At 48.2% G+C, this 21,642-nt stretch overlaps 1 pseudogene; it reads right to left on the bottom strand.

Annotated features, from left to right (window-relative positions):
• Positions 1 to 4,767: 4,767 nt before the first annotated feature.
• LOC101414392 (N-acylneuraminate-9-phosphatase pseudogene) lies at positions 4,768 to 8,854 on the bottom strand (annotated as a pseudogene).
• Positions 8,855 to 21,642: the final 12,788 nt, after the last annotated feature.

The raw sequence follows: 21,642 nt of genomic DNA, 5'->3' as shown, positions 1-21,642 counted from the left end.
GCTCGGCTCCCATCGGCGCAGGCGCATCCTTCCAGGCTTGTGGCCTCGACGGGAGCCTCCAGAGAAAGGCCGGCGAGGCAGAAAGGGCCCCAGGGAGGCTGGCACAACTGCTGGTGAAGTTTGCTGCTGAAAGCAGTTACCGTATAGCTCTCGGCTCCTCCTCTTTGAAAAGATTCAGAGAGTGGGGCCATTTAGAGCCGTGGCTGTGCCTTCTCTCCTGTGTCACTCGGGTTCTGGAGCAACGCCTGCCCCATGATGGACGTTTAATAAATGAGGAGGGGACAGGCAGGACCTCCCTTTGCTTAGACATTGTCCTAGGGTTCTGTGGCTGCTCTTATTCTCTGAACACAGGAGAAGGAGAGGCTTTAACTCTGTCTCCTGAAAGAAACAGGTGGAGTCACCCATGTCAGCTGTACCCCAGCTTGAGGGGAATCCAGGAGCAAGCTGAAGTGGTAAATACAGACTGAAGGACTTGGATAGCGGGTACATTTTAATGCAGTTCTAAAACGTTGCTGGTAGTTTGGAATGGACTGCCTGAGGGGCCGCTGAACTGTCCAACGTGGGCTGCTCTTGTGCCACTACTAAACTAGCCCACCACGACACCCCAGGGCAGTCCCCCCAAACGAAGCATTTCCAACGAGTTGCCATGGTCGTATCATCCGCGTGCTCGACTAAGCGTACAGAAAAGTAGACGGGGCCCCCGCTAAAAAATGGAGGATGAGGGCGCCAATGATAAAAGCCTGCCCACAGCAATGACGGACACTCTGAAAATATTTTTGGGAAAAAAAATGCTTGGCGAGCTTCAGGCTTGAAGTAGGATGATCATTGTCATTATTCTTAACTATTTTTAAAGATCTGCCGTAGCTCTGAGGCAGGTCCACGTGGGTGAATCTGGGTGAAAGTGAAAGGCGACTGACCTTGAACAGGCAAGGGGGGCCAGCCAAAGTCACGGAAGCGCCCAGCACCCGGCAGAGCGTCACTCCGGGGGGTTTAGAGCAGCATCGCCCACTGTGGGTCCGCACGCCCCAGTCTGCAGGTGCACAGGCTTCCACCACGCAGGCACACAGGTTTCCTCTGTGCCAGGGAACAGGTTTCTGAGTCTGCAGGTGCACAGGTTTCTGCTGTGCAGGTGCCCAAGTTTCCGCTGTGCAGGTGCACAGGCTTCTGAGTCTGCAGGCACACAGGTTTCTGCTGTGCAGGTGCACAGGTTTTCCCTGTGCAGGTGCACAGGTTTCCGCTATGCAGGTGCACAGATTTCCAAGTCTGCAGGCACACAGGTTTCTGCTGTGCAAGTACACAGACAGGTTTCCAAGTCTGCAGGTGCACAGGTTTCCACTGTGCAGGTGCACAGGCTTCCGAGTCTGCAGGTACACAAGTCTCTGAGTCTGCAGGTGCACAGGTTTCCACTGTGCAGGCTCCCAGGTTTCCGAGTCTGCAGGCGCACAAGTCTCTGAGTCTGCAGGTGCACAGGTCTCTGAGTCTGCATTTGCACAGGTCTCTGCTGTGCAGGCTGCAGCTCCGCTGGGTCACCAGGGCAGAGCTCTCCTCTGACACCTTCCCTGTTGGCGCCTGCACAAGCTCAGAAGTTGCCACACCTCTACTGCAAAGACCTGGCTTACCACCAGTGGGTTTCTAAATGCCAGGTCACCGTGCAGGGCTGTGCGAGCCGCACAGCAATGTCCTGGGATGTTCGTTAAGACACAGAGACTCTGGTTCCTGTGTGGACTCCAGGAACATGCATCTCTAAAAGCTTCCTTTGTGACTCTCAAGTGTGATGAAGTTTAAAGCTCACTGGGGTAGGCTTTTTAATTAGATCGTCCTGGGTTTGAAAAGTTACTTTGTTCCATCTATTGATTTGTTGGGGCTACTCATCTGGACTTACCAACCCCCATCAATGGCACCCCAAATGCTGACCAAGTGAAGGAAGGAGGGATGGAAGGAGGGACAGAAGGAGGAAGGAGAAGGAGGGAGGGAAGGAGGGAAGGAAGAAAGAGAAGGAGGGAGAGAAGGAGGAGGGAGGGAGGAGTCACACGAAGCTTGTTCTGGAGAACAGCCTGATGACCCTTGGCAGGAGGCCCTGGGTCAGGTGCAGGCAGGTGAGCTGCCAGCCTGGGGCCTCTCGAATGAGCCAGATACTGACCTAGTGGCCTCCACAGCACCCCAGTCAGGGCCCTGCCGCCACCTTACTGGGCAAGCCTCCTACCCAGGAAGAAGGGCCCCGGGCCCAGCCTTGCGCCCCCCCCCCCCCCCCGTCTGCACACACTGGTGCTCACCTCTGCAAACCCACAGTCTCAGCTTTTTCTCGCCAGGGGCCTCAGCTCCTTTCAGGTTTCCCTGTGCGTCCAAGGCGTCCTGCAGAGCCCGGGTTCCCCCAGATGTCGGCAGGTGTTATGGGGGCGGGTGGGCGAGCAGATGTTAAGTCCACATAAGTGTGGCAAACGCTGGGCTGAGGAAGCTCCCAGGGCCCCTGCCCTTCAGGCGGCCCTGAGCCCCTTAGAGCAGCCGGCCGCGCTTCCCTGGCCCCTCCTGCAGGAGGCGCCCCTGAGTACCTGCCCCCTCCGCTCAAGAACGCCTCGGGCCGGCGCGGAGAAGGCACGCCCGGCGAGGTGCCACCTTGCCGAGGGCCTCTGCCGCAGGTGCCTCCCCTCGCCGGGACCCTGGGGCAGGTGCTCTCCTCCAGCGGACCCTCCTGTGCAGCACCCACGTCCTCGGAGGAGCAGGGCTTTCCCGCCCGAGCCAGGCTGAGCCTGTGGTTCTGGTTTTGTTTTGGTCACTACAGCATTTTTTCATTTTAAAGATTATTCTAAAATAACCATATTAATAAAACCATATTATCTTCTGTCACCTTCCACTTAGATGGTAGAAAACCATAAAGTGTTTCCTTAAGGAAGGGGCAAGTGGCATGTCGTAGAGCATTCCCGCGCGACGCAGAACACGAGCTGCGAGGACAGGGCAGCTCGGTTCCTTCACTCCTCTCCGTGGACCACCTTTGCTGAAGAACTAGTCACAGAACATCCTGGAGCGTCTTGTTGGGCTCTGCCACCATGATCTGGAAGGCTTGAAGCTTTACCATTTACCGTAATGGATATGGAGCCTCCTACCCCATCCTGTGGGATCGCTAAAGGACAATCTCTTGGCATGAAACACCCACCTGTTAAAGAAGCGATGCACGTGATTTGTTTCATGATTGAGGTCATGTGGACACACCTGGACACTGTGCAAATGTTCAGCCTCACAGCAGTAGCACCCTGGGATAAGCAAGCAAATGATCACATTTTAAACAATCAAGAGTGAGAGGTAAACCTGACAGGTCATCCACACAACGGCAGAGAAGCCTATTCCGAGTGGTGGACAGAAAACGACTGGCTAAACAAATAGATTCCCAGCTTGGGATAATCTAGGATTTCATTCTCTGAGCATATAACATATTCCAACATACAGTTAAGTATTTTACTCTAGTAGTTTCATATACAAAGATTTTAAATCTATCCAAAAAACTACCCAAATCATAGTGTTTTTCCCCTTATTTAACCATTTTACTCCAAGCAGGGCTAATGAAATCGGGAGACAGTCTACCCGGATGATCTGGTGAGAAAGGAACACATTCTGATTACAAGATGCCATTAATCATTAAGCTCAAAGTGAACCCTGAATTGGATACAGCAATTTGTGAAACACTGATCGAGTTCTGAAAATGTGAAAAACATGAGATCTAATTCAAATGGGAACTCTAAGAAGGCTCACGCAAGTATTAAAATGGCACCCAGGAAATGGTTCGTAATTTTCTATCAGCTTTCATCATCTGGGTGAAAATATTCAGTCACTGGAGAGCAGTCTGGAGGGTGCACACTTAGCCTGCACAGAGGCAAGTCCACTCTGAGGGGTCCACGGAAGGGAATGGCCTCTGGTGTCCTGTGGCTTGTACTTATGCCACCACGACAGTCCAGCCTCCTTCATCCCCTTGGTGTCCCTGGGAAAAGAAAGTAAAATTACTTCCCTAAGAGGTTAAGATACCAAGAGGCTCATTCTGGAAAGACATCAAAATGTCATGGAATAGCTGTTAAGTTTTCCAAAATTAATAAGCTGTTATTAACGGCTTATTTTACCGGAGGATTCTATTTGTCATGTACACGCCACAAAAAAAGGGGGACACACACACACAAAAAGGACATGCAGAAAGATGCAGCTATAATGGGGAATACACTTAAAGTAGGCAAAAATATGGTTTCTACGTTAACGAGAAAAATATGCAAATTTAACTATGAAATATCTTGACTTGCATGCAATTTAGGACTTACTTCATATTAACTGATGCAGTTATTTGGCACCTCTCTATTAAATGTGTTTTAGAATAGCTGTTTAAAAAAACAAACTATTTTTAAGACAGAACATTAAAGCATCAAAGCCTACATTTGTGCAGCCATCTGCAAGCTATCCTGCTTGCTGTTTTTATGGATTGGAATCAAGATGCTCAACATTTTAATGAAATAATTTTAAAAACCTCAAGTCACAGGGAAACAAAGACTATTTCAAGTTTTTTTAACTGCATTAATAAGAGTAATTTATATTAAGGCGATCTGGATTTTCAGATATGAATACCATACAGTGGTTGGTTGTCAAACTTAAAGGCAAGAGGGTTGGAGGGTCCCACAGTGATGCCCATCAAGTCATAATCACATAGCTCCAAACTGGGCCATAGTAAATGGGACACCTTAACTTTCCTTAGTTCAAATCCTGTAATTTTACTCTATAATTCTTCTAGCTCCTTTAGGCTGACATATTGACCTCGGCACCTGTGCTTTGTAAGATAGTGGGAAACTGTGTAACGGGCACAGGTGATTCGTGTAGCACTATTCCTGTTTTGTCTTCCCAGCCTGCTGCTCTCAGCCCTGTGTTGGGGCCTCCTTGTACATCAGCTTCTGGAGTGTCCCCGACCATCGCGCAGTCACCAGGCTGAACTCTGAGGACTCGCAGCAGAAATAAAATATGAACAGTGCGACAACGGTAGCATCAAAATAGGGCGGGCAGGCTCCAGCCTCCTCTTCTCCCTGTGCGTCTGTCTCCGTCGACCTCCTCTCGAAGGTCCGTGAGCGTAGCTTTGACATCTTCTGCCAGTGTCACACGCTGTAGGCGTGTCGAGTTCCCCAGGAAATGACATTCTCCAGCCGATTTCCTATTGGCCGCACCACTGTTTGTCTCCTGGATCACGTCTTCCCAACGTGAAATCCTTAGGTCAGTAAAGCATGTTGTGGAGGGATGGAAACACTCGTTGCTGAGCTTAATTGAACTTGATCACAGATGACTTCAGCCCCTTCTATGTGATGGTATAAAGCTTTGTCACCTCCAACATGCCCTTCTGACTCGCCCCGGCCGAGTCGATGAGCGTGCCATCCACGCAACCTACATAGCCACGTGCCGATGCTCTTGAGCCCACGTTTTGACCTCAGGCTGAGGCTTGGCCTTAGTGGCCGTTCACCTGGCATGCTTCTCCTCGTCCTGCAAGCCCCCCACAGAGCAGCTCCACCAAGCCTCTCCTCTGCCACCGCCCTCTGGCCCTTTACTCAGCCCCCCTGAGCCTAGCTGCCGCTTTCCAGCACGTTCTGCCTCCTCAGTTCCCAGCCTTGGGTTTTCTTTCCATACCCCCTGAGCCTGCACTGGGGGCTCTTCTGGAGAGCTGGTTCCACAGCTGCTCTGCTCGATGAGTGCAAAGCTCTCCTGGCCTGTCACCGGCCCACCCCAGCCCTGGTCCAGCTGGCTCCGCCTTGAGCCCTTCCCTTGGCAGTATCGCGTATTCCCTTCTCAGAGCAAATTCAAGTCAGCACGCTGAAAGCCTGGCTCTTGCTCAGGCATATCCCTTGTGGTCATAAGAAAGAAAGAAAGAGAGGGAGGGAGGGAGAGAGGGAGGGAGGGAGGAGATGCTGCAAGTCCATGCATTGTTTTCTTGTATCCACACCCTGCCCTGACCCCTTGGCTCTGGATGAGCTGTGGGAGGAACCTGTGCCCGATGAGGCTGAGCACCCTCTTCCGGGGATTGTGGTCTCTACCATCCTCTCCCAGGTGCCGTGTTTTATATGGAAGGCCAGCTCTGCCACCCTCCTGGGTGGGGACACGGCAGCAAACCATTCATGTTTCCATCTTCCTGTGCGAACTCCAGTTCCACACTAGAGGCAGCAAGTTGACATAATCACATTCTCCAAGACCTGGAAGGAGGGGAGATCCATAGGTTTTGCTTCAGAAAGAGAATGAGAGGGGAGGCCAAGAGGAGGAGGGCTAAGCCTCGAGGGGTGCGGGGGCGACGGCAGAGCGTGGGCCCAGCTGTCACTGAGTTGCTTAGCCTTTTGAGGTGCCTGGTGCTGGGGGGACCCTCCCCTGCCTTTTGAGGTGCCTGGCACCAGCCCCTGCCTTGTCTTTTGGGTTTTTTTGGTTAGGCCAGTAAAAAGAATTTATTTGGGAAATGAGGGAAAGAACAGAGCTTGCTGAGAAATGGGAGAGAAAGACAAACACACACCCGAGATTTGGTGTGGGCTCCTCTGGGCAGAGAGCCTCACTCCTCTGCCTTTTTAGGTGCCTGGTGCCGGGGGTGGGGCTCCCCTGCCTTTTGAGGTGCTGGTGCCGGGGGACCCCTCCTCTGGCCCACACTGAAAGCTTTCATAAACTCAGCCAGGTCCACATAGATTTCACACAAGTGGTCACTTACTAGTTTGTTGTGCTTGTTAGAACACAAATGGTGTGATTTTTATGCCAGGATCAACTCCATGTGGCTAGAGATGGTGTGGGAGCTCTGGATGCTTCACAACAAACTTGGGAGGGCTCTGGGGTGCCACAGCCCTGAGATTAGGGGGTTCCAATCACTTCGACCAAGTGCTACAGGAGAAGTAAGACCACAGCCGACACTTGTATTTATATGTACATATTACCTGCACTACCCCGGTCTACAATAAACAGGAACAGGAGGGATTCCTGGGTATGGTACGGTTGCTGAAAATATTTGTGCAGATGGTGAGTTTTGTAGGAGAAAAGGGATCATTGCTTGGCAAGGAGCACGGGTGTTTCAGGATGGCGAGTGGTAGCAATAAAGACGTGGAGACGAGCAGGCGAGCACCGTGAGGGGTGGTGGCTAATGGGTGGCAGTGATGGAAGGCACTGGCTCTGAAGGAGGACCTTCCTCGCTGCTTTGGGTTCCGGATCTGCTTTGTCTTGTTGGACAAGCAATGCCCCCCGCCCCACGCCTTCTGGAACTGCTGCTGGTCATTCTACTCCATCCATATGGTCTTCACGGGCAACCATGCTCTTCAGGACCCAGCCCCCTCCTGGGAGATGCAAAACCCAGGCACTGGGTGGCCCTGGTTCCGATGACGTGGATCCCAGGCTTCTGGTCTGCTGAGACAAGGAGAAAGTTGAGAGGGGAGCAGGAAGGAGGGAGCGTTTCCTGGTAGCTTTTGATCTGGATTCCGTTTATTCCTAAGAGCCCACCCTTTTTCTGCCCTTAGGCTTTGGGCATCCCACAGTCCTAAGTTAATTGTTACTGGCAGCCACATGAGGGCTACAGATAAGCCGCTCAGGAGCCCCTCAGGAGGGAAACGGAAGGGCCTGGTGTGGCAGATTCCTGCCCAAGAAGCAGGTACCAGGAGTCAGGACTTGATGCACCTGTGATCTCGACCAAAGCTGAGGCAAAGGGAACGAGAAGACCCGAATGGCATTGAGGGCGGGGGGACACAATGCTAGAGGAGAGGTCCTCAGCACTGGGAGTGCTCATCAAGGAACATTTTCTAGGGACACCATGTTGGCTGCAGCGATTTTATACAGCGATGGGAAAAACAGCCTCTACTAACCTAGGAGCTATTGGGACCAGACTCAGCCACACGATGTGTCAGAGAGCCAGGGCCTTCAGCCGAGGCCCAGGAGAGGACACGACCCAAAGGAGAGCCCTCACCCAGGCTTTCCGGAAAAGAAATCAAGCAGTTCAGCTAAGAACTCACTGACAAATGGAAGGGCAGCGCAGGCCTTCATGGGGAGCTCCAGGGGCTGTTCTACAGGGGTCCTGGACTTGTCCAGGGAAAGCCCATCAACTGAGAGGAAAGTCCTGGGCGGGTGCCACTACAATAGAAGCCAAGAATGTGTCCCGCTTTGAGAAGCAGTGCAGTGCGTAAGGTAACGACCTGTGCTTTCCTACCACTTAGACAAATATTTGTGGATCCTTCTTCTGTGATCTAGGCAGATGATAAGCTTTGGGGAAATTTATAGATAAAGTAGCCATCCACACAAAACTTTTCTTTGCACAGGACTTTCCCTCAACTAAGATCACTGATGTTAGCTACTTAGAAATATAAGAGGAAGTCTCTTTAGATGAAGATTGCCTCAAGAACCTTTTTTAGATTAGGGAAAAGTTTATATAGAATCCTGTCATTTCATGACACAAAGTCCAGAACTTCCAAAGAAAATGTCAGGGCCTAACAAAATAATTCAATCTGTGCAGAAGTAAGTAAGTTAGTTCTTTGGCCTCCCAGCAATCAAAGTTCAGACCTTTAAGTTCTCACACTGAAGGAGATGGAGAAAAAGCTGAATCAGTCAGGATAGACTATGTTATGCTGCAGTAACAAAAGAGTCCAAAGACCTTAGTGGCTTAAATAAAAGTTCATTTCTCATTCATGCTCCATGTCCAACCCAGATGGGCAGGGGGGCACCACTCACCACTGTCACTCAGGTCCCAGGCTGGCAGATCAACCACCATCTCTAACCACTGCCTGGAGGGCCAGAGGGAAAGAGAAGAGCAGTGACTATCACTCCAGATGCTTCCACCCAGAAATTACACACCTCCCTTCCACTCACAAGTCACTGACCGCACCTGCTCCATGTGGGCAGTGACGGGCAGTCCTGCCTGGTGCTCAGAATGGGACTTGGGGAGAAGCACTGAGACTGCGATAGCCCTTGTTTTCAGACCACCCATGGGGTACTAGCTGTAAGTGAAAAGGATGTTTAGAGATTTCATAGAAGAGCTGGAATCAAGGTTGGATTTCAGGAAGAAGCAGGAGTTGGAGGCTGTGAGGAAGGCATGGGCTACAAAGCGGCGGTGGTCTAGCAAAAGGCTTAGAGGTGCGGCTGAAGGTGGCATTTGCAGACGATAATGCGGAAACTGGTCTGGCTTCACAGTGCTCCCAGGACCCTCAGCCGCCAAACGTCCTTTTAGTCACTTTGGTCTCCCCCGAGGTACACAGTAGTTTAGAGAATATGGTTTAATCTGACTCATAGACTACTAGAAAAATGTAGGGTCATGATATTTATTTGCACAATCAATATAGGGAAGGTAATTTTCAATGCATGTGGAAATTTGTACACATGCGCCAACCTCCTCCCTATTGTGCACTGCCCTAATCATCACAGCAACAAACGGCAAGTTGTTAGGATCTATCGGATCTATAGAAAGAAGGGGGATAGTTTTTGATGATTTTCTTCGTACATCTCTTGCAAAGGATAGTGCCTCCCAAGTTGCAGTGTGACAATCTTAATACTTGTACGCACAAACTCTTAGAAATAAGTAACAGCACTTCAACCTGTGCCCCTACCACAATCAGCATGCACTCATCAAATAAAGACAAAGAATCCCCCTCTAGTTGTCTCACTGTACCCTACACCCAAGAAGCTATAAATACACCCCAAGACAAAAGGAATTGCTGAAAACCACAAGTCCCTATCTTTAGTCAAGAAACTGCAGATTGTTAAAGAAGCTTTTCTAAATCATTAAGACCTTAACCTGGAAGAAGACAGGGTAAAAAGTCAAAGCGAATGTATTTGTAAATGCTTTTTCCCTTAAGTGGAGCACTTAGTGTAGTTCATCATCATTCTACTTGGATATCTACACTTCATGTCTTTCCAGTTTAGAGTAGAAAGTCCAGGTTCAAAGAATAGTAGAAAATAAGGTTAGATATACAAGATGAACCAGAGAATGGTAATTCCATAATATCTGGCAAAGGAGTAGACTTTATGCAAGAGGCAATAGGGAGCCACTATAGCTTTTAGACAGAATTACATAATGAAAGCCCTGACTTGGGAAGACTCATCTGGAAGCAGCATGCAAGTAGATTGTAAGAGGGGAAACTGGAGTCAGAGAGATCTCATGGAAAGATTACATATCCGTTTTACTCACGTGCTGACTGGAGTAGAACGGGAGAAATCAGAGAACCTTATATAAGTAATTTTGGCCGAAGGACAGAGTGAGAGAATGAAGGCAAGTGAAAGATGACCCCAGGCTTTCTAACCTTAGAAACTGGAAGGGTAGAACGATGGACAGAAATGGAAAAGTGGGAAAAGGTAGAAGGGATAGCAGAACATCAAAGGTGAGGTGTTAGGTGTGTATCTTCAGGTGCCCTGAGATCTATGGGCATGTGCTCTTAAGCCAGGAGAGTGTATGGCATAGGATAAAGAGATGAACGCATCATTGATTAAAGTAGATTTCTCTACCTCTCTAGTACTGGGATATCCACTAGAGCAGAAGGGGAGCGTTTCAACCAAGAGCAGAGACAGACTAGCTAAGCAGCCCACTTCCTCCAACTCAATCCCATCGTACTTTGCAGGCGAACCGCCAAGGCAGCCCTTCGCGGAGGGACAGCCTAATCATCCCAGCCCCCGTTCCAGGGTTAGCGCCTCTGTGAAGCACCGTGAGACCCACGCCTTCCAGCCAAGCACACTTTCCTCTGAGCATCTACAAACTGTGGGCTTCATCCCACTACAATAGTCCCATTGTACTGTAATTGTTTGTTTACAGGTCTGAAGTGGATGGTAGTTCTTATTGGAGCCACATGTACTCAAGAAAAACATGTTCTTAAACTTAATCCATTCCTGTGGATCTTAAGTAGGACATATTTATTTATTTACTTACTTACTTATTTTTGAGGTACCAGGGCCAGTGATTAAACCTGGGACCTCGTATGTGAGAAGCAGGTGCTCAACCACTGAGCCACATCAACTCTCCTAAGCTGTTTTGTTTTGTTTTTTATCCCCCCAGTGGCTTTTTGCATGCTGTCTGCTCTCTGTGTCCATTCGCTGTGCATTCTTCTGTGTCTGTATTTATTTATTTATTTTTATTTTCTTTTTTTTTTTTTTAAAGATTTATTTATTTATTTAATTTCGCCCCCTCCCCCGGTTGTCTGTTTTCTGTGTCTATTGCTGCGTCTTGTTTCTTTGTCCGCTTCTGTTGTCGTCAGCAGCACGGGAAGTGTGGGCGGCGCCATTCCTGGGCAGGCTGCACTCTCTGTTCACGCTGGGCGGCTTTCCTCACGGGCGCACTCCCTGCGCGTGGGGCACGGCACTCCTTGCGCGCATCAGCACTGCGCATGGCCAGCTCCACACGGGTCAAGGAGGCCCGGGGTTTGAACCGCGGACCTCCATGTGGTAGACGGACGCCCCAACCACTGGGCCAAAGTCCATTTCCCTATTTTTATTTTCCCCTCCTCCCTTGCGGCTTGCTTGCTGTCTGCTCTCTGTGTCCATTCGCTGCGTGCTCTTCTGTGTTTGTCTCCTTTTTTTTTGTTGCGTCACCTTGCTGAGTTGGCTCTCCACAGCGCTTGCAGGCTGGTGGCGCTCTGCAGCACACGGGCAAGCCTGCCTTCACAAAGAGGTCCCAGGATGTGAACCCAGGGCCTCCCGTATGGCAGACGGGAGCCCAACTGATTGAGCCACAGCCGCTTCCCCTGAGCTAGTTTTAGTTTGTTTGTTTATTGTTTGTTTTTGTTTTTAGGAGGCACCAGGGATCAAATCCTGGACCTCCCATGTGGGAAGCAGGTGCTCAACCACCCAGCCACATCCACTCCCCAGTAGGACGTTTTGATGAAGTGACTTCAGTTAGGGTGTGGCCCATCCTGGTCGGGACGGGTCTTCATCCTATTTCGAGAGCCCCTTATCAGAGGAATGAAATTCAGACAGACACAAGAGGATGCCATAGGGGACAGCCAGAAGCTGGAATTCAACAAAACCCCAAAGGGAATGTTGGGGACAGGAGAGGCCACCATGTACCCCGCCATGTCCGAGAGGTGCCAAGGACCAAGCACCACCAGCAGCCAGCCCCAGAGTGCCCCAGTCTTTGAGAAGAAAGCATCACCTTGATTATCTTAGCCTCAAAACCATGAGCTGGTAAATTCCCAGCCCATTTCATGGCATTTGCTCAAGCAGCCCAGGAAACCAAAACAGTAGCCAAAGACTTTGTTTTATTCTTCTATATGTCCAAAATGGACTAAGGCACATGGTAGGCTCATGATATGTGCTTGTTGAGCAAGTGAATAAAAGAATAACCGAATGAATCAAGACAGAGTGGGTAGGATTTATGATTCTAGTTTAGATTAACTAATTAGTAACAGACTATCCCTCCCACCAACTATGGCTAGAAAGTTGAATAAAATACACACACACACAAATTCTCTGAAGGCACTGGAGAGTAAGATGGCCAAGACTCAAGAGGCTAGGATCCTGGAGAGGAAGAAAATATGTTGTCGAGCCTGAGTTTCTGGACCACTTTTCCTTTGAAGAATTTTCTAATTCATAAAAAATGTGGGTCAAAAGGATGAAAAACCAAGAAGTGGTAACAAAGAGAATAAAAAGCTGAGCAGACTTTATAGCAGTCTCACAAGACTGTAGCCCAAAAATTAGAATCCAGAGGACCTACCAAAATACCTTGCATTCAAGGGGCCAAAGTCCCAGTAAGAAGGGATGTATGGAGAAGTGATCCCACCACTTACCCCGCTTCTCCCCCAAGGTGTTAGTTATTAGAAGCAGTATCTAAGAGGCTGAGAAGTTCTGCAGGGCTTTTAGTAGTTTTGGGCTGTGAAGATAAAAATTGGAAGTCAAGACCCAACCAGGCTTGGTTTACCTGTATCACCTTGGGATACAGGTGAGCCACAGGTAAACCAGTCCTCACAAGGCTTCTCATCACTTCAATCCCATAGTGAGTTTAGGTGACATGCCCTTAATTCGGAACCAAACATTGTCACTCTGGAGGAAGATAATGTCATCCAAGGCTGCTGTGATTTTTCATCTACAAGGCCTGGTATTCAATCAAAAATTACCAAGCATACTAGGAAAGAAGATCAAGTGACTAAAGACCACGAGATTACAGAAATGGACATATAAATGGGCCAGATATTGGAATTATCAGATACAAAATTTAAGATAACTATAATCTTTAAATTCAGAAAATATATGACAGGATGGAAAATTTCACCAGAGAACTATAATCTATGGAAATGTCCACTAGCTATCCTAAAACCTAAATATAATAACTGAATTACAAACTCAACAGATGCTTTTAATGGCAGATTAACTGAGAAGAAGAGAGGACTAGTGGATTGGAAGACAGCTCAGTAAAAAATAGACTGAATCAAAGAGAAGAAAAGAATGGCCAATACTGAAAAGAACACAGTCATATTGGACAGGGCTGGCAGGTCTACCATATATGTGATTGGAGTCCTAAAAGGAAAAGAGAAAGAAAATCAAACTGCAGCAGTGTCTGAAAATACAGTGGCCACAAATTTTCCAAAATTGATGGAAAATTCAAGAAGCCAAATGATTCCCACGTAGCATAAATTTTGAAAAGCCACACCTAAGCATTTAAAACTTTTGGCAACCAAATAATTGGGTAATAAGTTGACAAATTTCACTCCTACAATAGTCTTTTAATAAATGAAATTGAGGGAAACGGACTTTGGCCCAGTGGTTAGGGCGTCCGTCTACCATATGGGAGGTCCGCGGTTCAAACCCCGGGCCTCCTTGACCCGTGTGGAGCTGGCCATGTGCAGTGCTGATGCGCGCAAGGAGTGCCGTGCCACGCAAGGGTGTCCCCCGCGTGGGGGAGCCCCACGCGCAAGGAGTGCGCCCGTGAGGAAAGCCGCCCAGCGTGAAAAGAAAGTGCAGCCTGCCCAGGAATGGCGCCGCCCACACTTCCCGTGCCGCTGACGACAACAGAAGCGGACAAAGAAACAAGATGCAGCAAACAGACACCAAGAACAGACAACCAGGGGAGGGGGGGAAATTAAATAAATAAATAAATCTTTAAAAAAAAAAAAAAATAAATAAATAAATAAATAAATGAAATTGAAAACAACATTCTAGCATCTTAGTTCTTATTTTTACCCTACAGAAGTATAACTGCCTGAAAGTTTCCAAATTTGTTCCAAAAAAAAACACACAATTTTTTGGTACATCAAAGCGTGTTTTACACATACAGGCTACAGCCGGCTTCTCTCATTATTCATGCTCAATTTTTTCCATGCAGATCTCTGCAGTAACAGAAGGTCAGTAAAATATTCAGCAGCATTCATAGTTGCTAAGTGAACATAATTCAAACAAGAGAGCGGAAAACATAAGCTGATTTTCTAAAAGGCCTGGAGCATCCCTGAACAGACTGCCCCAACAATGTGGGATGCATTTGTCTGCAAGGGAAGATGAAATGGCTCAGAGAAAGTAGAACAGTTTGGTCCAGACTGCATGAATGCTGTACTTCAAGAAAAATTAAAATAATAACAATAATAATTTAGTTCCAGGAGTATTAGCTCTAGCAATAAAGATTCATGATTTTATTTTATTTTTTTAAAGGATTAACGATTTTAAATCATTTCATGTGAAGTCACCTGGCTTTAGAGGAAATGCTGAACGTCATTGCCACCTTCAGCTAATCTAATGAATTGTAGCCCCACCTTACTTAAACAATCCTAAGCACTGACTCTTTTCTTCTCTAGGGCTTCTATCATTTAGATTTTCAGAAAGGACATTGGTCTTTTCTCCAATTTCATTATCACTCATCACTTTCCCTGTCTCAAATGAAGATAAGAAGATGCAAGACTGACAGCTGACAAGGCCTTACAGGTTTTCAAAACGACCCAGGGCTAAGAACCCGCCGGTTTCAGCCTGGCGTGGCCCTTTCTGCCATTCGCTCTGTCTTCAGGTTTGGACCCACGGGAAGGGGTGGTAGAGGGGTCAGGGTTCAGAGAGGAGCCAGGTGGGGCCGGGGTGGTGGGCAGGAGCTCCTTGGACTCGTATGTCCATTCACCAAGCCAAGGCCTTCCCAAGTACCTAAAATACTGTCCACGTTGGCAAGACTGAGCTTCTCCTCCATTTCCTACTCAGTCCTTAGGATAACAGGATTCAGCACTTTGTCACATCCCCCAAGCAAACTCCACCCTGTGAAGCATGGGTGAGGGGCAGCAACGACGTCACACCTCAGAAGCCGAGGGTGTGGATCGTGCTGAAGACTTGGCGAGGGGGCGAAGAGATGCCCCTGCTCTCTTGACACAGCGCACCAGCCAAAGTGCTGCGGGGTGCTTGGTTTTCACCGATTTCCCGTCTTCCGCTGCCTCCTCCAAGCGCCCTTCGCCACCTCCTCGGCGCCCACCCTGGCTGCAGGCTCTTCCAACCCCTGGGTTTGTCTCCCTGTTCTCTCTCATGACTCAGAGCTGTCGGGGGCTCTTGACTTCTTCAGCCGGTGGCCTCGGACTCCCACCCTGCTCAGCTAAAGGCCGTCCGTGTCCTCCCTTCTCAGCAGGAGCCGGATGGGCACAGCAGGTAACGCACCTTCTCTCGCACGTGGCGTGTGCCTGACACGAGGCCTGGCACAGGGCAGGTGCCAACAAACCGCAGCCTTGACGGCCACGACGACGGCAGTTCGGCCTTCCTGCTGGGTCCTGGCCTCCCAGACCTCCTGTGGTGACCACGAGCTCTGGGGACATCCCAATACGGAGCACGGGAGGGACCGAGGGCCCCACTGCTGCGTGGGACACTCACTGCTGCGTTGGTGCCATCCTCTGCCTTCCACGGGCTGCTCCTGGCTGATGCCAGAGGGCTGGGGACCAAGGCAGGCCACCTTCTGGAGACATGGGACTTTGTCCTCGACTCACTCGGGCCCGGTGTTTGGATGACCCGTCCTTAGCCCGCGTGGCGTGGTCCCACGCACTTCCACCGGCCCCTGCCTCGGGTCAGCCTTGCGGTGGTACACGGCTCTCCCAGCAGTGCCAGCCTCCTCCCTGTTTCTTGTGGCCCACTCCCCATCTTGCAAGTGTCATCCCACCTCGGCGTGGCCTTCTAGAAGGGCCCAGATGAACACGGCAGCTAAGGCTGTTCCTGGCTCCTTCTGCCCTTACCCCAGGCTCTCGTCCCGGCCGCTCCGTCCCTGGGGGCCGCCCGAATGCTCACCCTGAACCAAATACGTTCCATGGCCCCCGTCACGTCCCTTCCTGCCTGAGGGCCTTGAGCACCTTTTCCTGGCAGGTTCTCTCTCCATCCTGGTCCTCTCTGAATGTTAGTGCCAGTCTGGGTCAACCCTGCCCCCATTTCCACTCTCGCTCTCTCTTCCTTCCCTCCTTTGTCCCTTGAAGTCTCATTTTGTCTTTTCCTTTTCACCACCCTCTTTTCTCCCTCATCTTCCCACTCTGCTCCAGTTGTAATTAAGATACGTAACATCCAGTAATAGAACATATTAAAACGTGTAGTAGCTAACTTCCAGTTCAACAGAGGTTTGAACACATTGTTTATTTTTTCCTCTCTTATGAAATCCCACAAAAACGCTAGTAAAGGAATAATAAACCCTAAGTCCACCACAGTTAAAAGAAAAAAGAGAGGGGATTTCTGTAGCTGGGTGTGACAGTTTGAAGTTACTTTATGAATCTCAAAAATAAAAAGATTGTGTTCTTGAATTAGTCCATCCCTTTCTGAGTGGGCTACGTAAGTAAAAGAGGTGTGCCTCAGGTCGAGTCTTTCCCTCTTACAGGGACTTTATGTAAATAGAGAGACAAGAGAGAGACACAGAGAAAAAGGGAGCTCTGCCATTTTTGACCTGCCACGTGAGAGAGGACTCGAGGATTCTCACAGTCAACGCTTGAGACGAAGCCCCACGAGGCGGGCTCACGGCGCATGGGAAGGCTGAAGAGAAGAGCCCCTGCCTGGCCGCCCTCAGCTGGGCTTGGAGGGAAGGCAGAGCAGCCGAGGCTGAGAGAGGAGGCCGGGAAGGAGACAGGCCCCGTCGCCCATGGCTGAGCTCGGGCCATGGTAGCCATGACGGGGCGCAGGGCCCCAGAGGAGCTCGGCTGCCATCTTGCTTTGCCACGTGGCGCGACGCCAGGGGCACCAGGGGCTGCCTTAGGTGAGAAAGCATCTCCGCTGGTGCCTCGATTTTGACATTTCACAGCCTCAGAACGACAAGGTTTTACCCTGAGTAAAAGGCCCCTTATCAAAGCTAACCCATTTCTGATACTTTGCACTCAGTCCTGTGACAAACTCAGACACCAGGAGATGTCAGAGCTCTGGAAGCTGGAAAGAAGAACGAGGAAAAAGAAAGGGCTTAAGTCCCAGAGACAACCTCTACTTAAACCTCTAGGTGAAATGTGGAAAAATAAAGGGCAAATTTATTTCTGTCACAGGACACTGGAAAATTTCAGGAATTAGAGGTATTAGGCCAGGATGCAAGAACAGGAGAAAAGCAGGGATATTGACGAAAGGTCTTTGAAAGGAGACTAAAGCTTCAGATTGCTTTTTTCACCCTACGTAACCAGACAACCAAGCCTTCCTCTTTCTGGGAGAAGGTGGGAGGCTTACTGTAGGGTGATTTTAAGCCACCCAGGCTCTGGAGTTGGGGACATCAAGCAGAGCTGAGGAGTGGAATGTGGAATTAAACTAAAAATGGATTTTTGGCTCTGACTTCGTTAAGTGGCATTCGCTTCCCCCTTCAGATCTCGGAAGTGATGGGTGGGCTTACATACCCCAGGCAGGAGACTGGAGGAGTCCTCTATGTGGACAGTGGCTGCAGGTGAGATATTTTAAATACTGGCATTTGGGGAATACAGAATAAAACTTAAAAATCAAATGGAAGGAATGACTTCACAACAAAAATAGAAGATATTGCATACATGGGAAATGTATAGGATGCTATAGAAAAATCAAACAGAATAGGAAAAGGAATTTGGGCATTTAAAAATATAACAGAGATGAAGTTAGAAGATGAACTTGACACCTGTCCCGAAAGTAAAGCAGAAAGACAAGGAGAGGAGAAATGAGAGGGAACAAAAGGAAAAAAATACAAGTCAGCATACCTAAATAATGAATTTTCAGAAGGAGAGAACAGATGAAACAGAATAGATGAATGAAGAAAGAAAGAAAGAAAGAAGAAAAGAAAGAAAGGGAAAGGAAGAAAGGAAGGAAAACATCCAGAACAAAAAATCATGACAGTCCAGATTAAAAGGCATACTGAGTTAACATAAATGGGGAATAAAGGCCCACAACTAGAAGCAATTTTGTGGTTTTAGAGTAGTAGAAATGAAGAGCATCTTGGGAGGGGGCTGAGAAAGATAGAGACAGAGAGATTGAGAGAGACACTGGGAGAGGAATGGGGAAGAGAGAAGGATGGAGAAAGATTAAAAGAGAAAGAGAAGGCCCGAGAGAGAGGGACAGAGAAGGTATGAGAGTGATTAAGAGAGAAGGAGAAAGAAGGGTTGAGGGAGAGACTGAAAGAGAGGGAGAAAAAAATTAAAAGAGGGGGGAAGGAGAGAGAGATAGAAAGAAGGATTGCGAGAGAGAAGGATTAAGAGGGACAGAGGGCTGAGGAAGAGACTGACAGAGGGAGAGAGAGAAGACTGAGAGAGAGAAAAAGGGGGGAGAGAGAGATTGAGAGAAAGATTGCAAGAGAGAGAGGGAGAGATTAGGATGGAGAGAAATTCAGAGGGGCAGAGAGATGGATGGGAGGAGTGAGAGAAAGATTGAGAGAGGGACACGATGGTTCGAATCGTGGGCTGACTCTTGTGTGACGCTTCCCAACGTGACTGCTTCGAGCTGCTTGGACGCGGAAGCTCTGTTCCTTGGTTCATCTTTGACAGGTTACGCAGGAAGTTGCTGGCAGAGGTGGACGCAGGACGGACGCTCGTGACAGGAAAGTGGATTTCCCCCGTGAGGCTGGAGGTTCCTGGAGAACCACGTCTCCCGCTCTGCGGAGGGGACAGCGTGGTACGGGTTCTCCCTGCTGGTCTGTAGACTCCTTGGGCACGTGGACCGAGGGCCGGGGTGAGTCAAGCCCACAAGCTTTCTCTGTGGCTAAGCCTTCTGTGGCAATGCAGGAGCTACCTGTGGGTGGCTTGGGGTTGTGACTTGGGATAAAGGTTCACTCAGAGTTAAGACCTGAAAGTGGGGGAGAAGGGGGCCGCTCTTCCTCAGAGTCCCCAAGCTCCACTCTGTTTTGGCGTTCACATTCCAGAATGGAACTGATTTGCTCAAGAAAGAATTCAAAGTGTTAGTCATAATTTCCTTTCCACAGGGGATAGGTGAAGTAATTCATTTTCTGGAAATAGACATGCTATTATGAACTCTGCTGGCGTCTATTGAAAACATCAAATAATCAGCACTGTTCCTCTCTGAATGTTCCCCTTTGGGATAAAAAAGTAGGAGCTATAAAATTCTATTTTTCACTAAAATTGAAAGAGCCTGAAGATTTACTTGGCAACCATGTAGGCAAACTGGCTCATTCTTTGTAGAAGATGAGAACATTGATATCTATTAATCTTCTTGAGAAAAACACAAACATTTTGTGACAAAATTGTCACGTTACTAAACTTGTGTATGGACACGCCTTCAGTGCAGTCCTCTGTGGTCATGACACTCTTCCAAATCACTCATCTGATTGAATAAGGGGGGGTTTCCAGAACTGATAAAACACCCAAATCCACAGATGTGATAAGCACAACTAAGATAAACAATAAAAAATTCACACCTCAACACAATGCATGAGACAAGTCAAAGCAACAGAAACAAAGACCAAGATCAAAGCAAAAGGCAGTTCAACAGGCATACTGCTTTTCAGCAGCAACAATGGAAGCCTGAGGACAAGAGAATGATATTTTCAGAGTACTGAGAAAGATAAATAATGTCAATCTTGAGTTAAGAACTCAATAAAATTACCTTTAAAGGACAAAGGCAAAATACAAACATTTTCAGACTACAAAAAAAGGTGGGAGAAGTTACCACTTACCACAAACATAACTTCAACAAAGCAACATTCAAAGAATATAAAACAGGAGAAGCAGACTAGGCTCAAGCAGTCGGACACCACCTACCACTTGGGAGGTCCTGGGTTCAGTTCCTGGTGCCTCCTAAAGAGGACAAGCAAGACAGCAAAGTGATGCAATGAGCTGGTGTGGCAAGCTGATGAAATACGATGATGCAACAAGGAGACACAACGAGGAAACACAATGAGAGACACAACAAGTAGGGAGCAGATGTGGCTCAAGCAATTGGGTGCTTTCCTCCCACACAGGAGACCCCAGGTTTGGTTTCCAGTGCCTCCTAAAAAGAAGACAAGCAGACAGCAATTGCAAACAATGAGGGGTGGCGGAAGAAATAAATAAAATAAATCTTAAAAAAAACACAACAAACATAGATCAGGAAGAACAAAAATAAGCCCAGAAGAAAGGCTAGAGCTGTAAGAACCATTGAGAAAAAAAAACAAACAAACATTGCTAAACACAAAATAAATACAAAATCACATGGTTAGAATAAGAATAATAAATTTTATAATTAAAAAAGGCAGAACTAAAATAATGGACAATAATAGCATGCAAATTAGGAAGGAGAAATTGGTTTTAAAGAGATTATATTGTTCCACATGGGGGTTAAGCATTTAAGATATTGATTAGACTGTTAAATGTAAATGGTAAAAGTTCAATTTTAGCTACTAACAGAAGAGAAAAAGAATTCATAGCTTCCAAACTAGGAGAAAAGATGGAATGAGGAAAACAACAAACTCAATATATATAGGCAATAAAGGAGAAAAACTAAGCAGAGAAAATTAGAAAAGACTGAGATGATTTGAATGGCACAATTAAAAGCGTGATTTAAAGAGCATGTATAGAAGGTTACTACCAACATTTAAAGAGTGAATATACATTCTTCTCAAGCACATACGGAACATTTTTAAATTACTCACATAACAATCCATAAAACAACTCTCAAGAAATTTCAAAGAATTGGTAAAAATCCAGATCATAATTTCAGACCACAATGGACTTATTAGGGCCCAGTAAAAAAAAGATAAAGACTTAAAATCCCCAAAGACCTGGAAGGTTGGAAACGTGCTAAATAAATCATAGGTTAAAGAAAAACGATAATAAAAATTGAAAATATTTATACCTAAATAATAAAGAAAATACTACCATGGAAAGTCGAGGAACCTGTGCCAAAGCCTCCAGCCTCCACCATGGCCTCTGCGGCCCTCGACGTTGCGCCGGCTTTTTGCTGCTCCTCGCCAGACCCCCCGAGCCTGCAGGTTCCTGGGGACCCTGAGGCTGGACCGGAGCATGGGAGCGAGGTGTCGCCAAGCGGCTCGGAAGACAAGAACAGAGCACTCGATAAACCGCGATGGCGAACCGTGAACAGCCGAAGGCAAAGCTGGTGACTGCTGATGTCACGGCCGGAGATAAGCTGGATTTGATGGTTTGGGCGTATGCGAGGGAATCTTAGCCTGCTCCCCGTCGCCTCACGCGTGAAGAGCACGTATCTGAGGCGCTACAGGCCATCCCTGACGAGCAGACTCTGTCTGATCTGACGACACGTCGCAGCCAGGCTGCCACATCTGTCCGACACAGTCTGTGTCCCACACAACTGCCCAGTACTGACACAGAGGCC

The sequence above is a fragment of the Dasypus novemcinctus genome, chromosome 28 (assembly GCF_030445035.2).
Source record: "Dasypus novemcinctus isolate mDasNov1 chromosome 28, mDasNov1.1.hap2, whole genome shotgun sequence".
NCBI classification, from domain to species: Eukaryota; Metazoa; Chordata; class Mammalia; order Cingulata; family Dasypodidae; genus Dasypus; species Dasypus novemcinctus.
The sequence above is the reverse complement of the archived record's forward strand: the minus strand, read 5'-3'. Positions and strand labels throughout refer to the sequence as shown.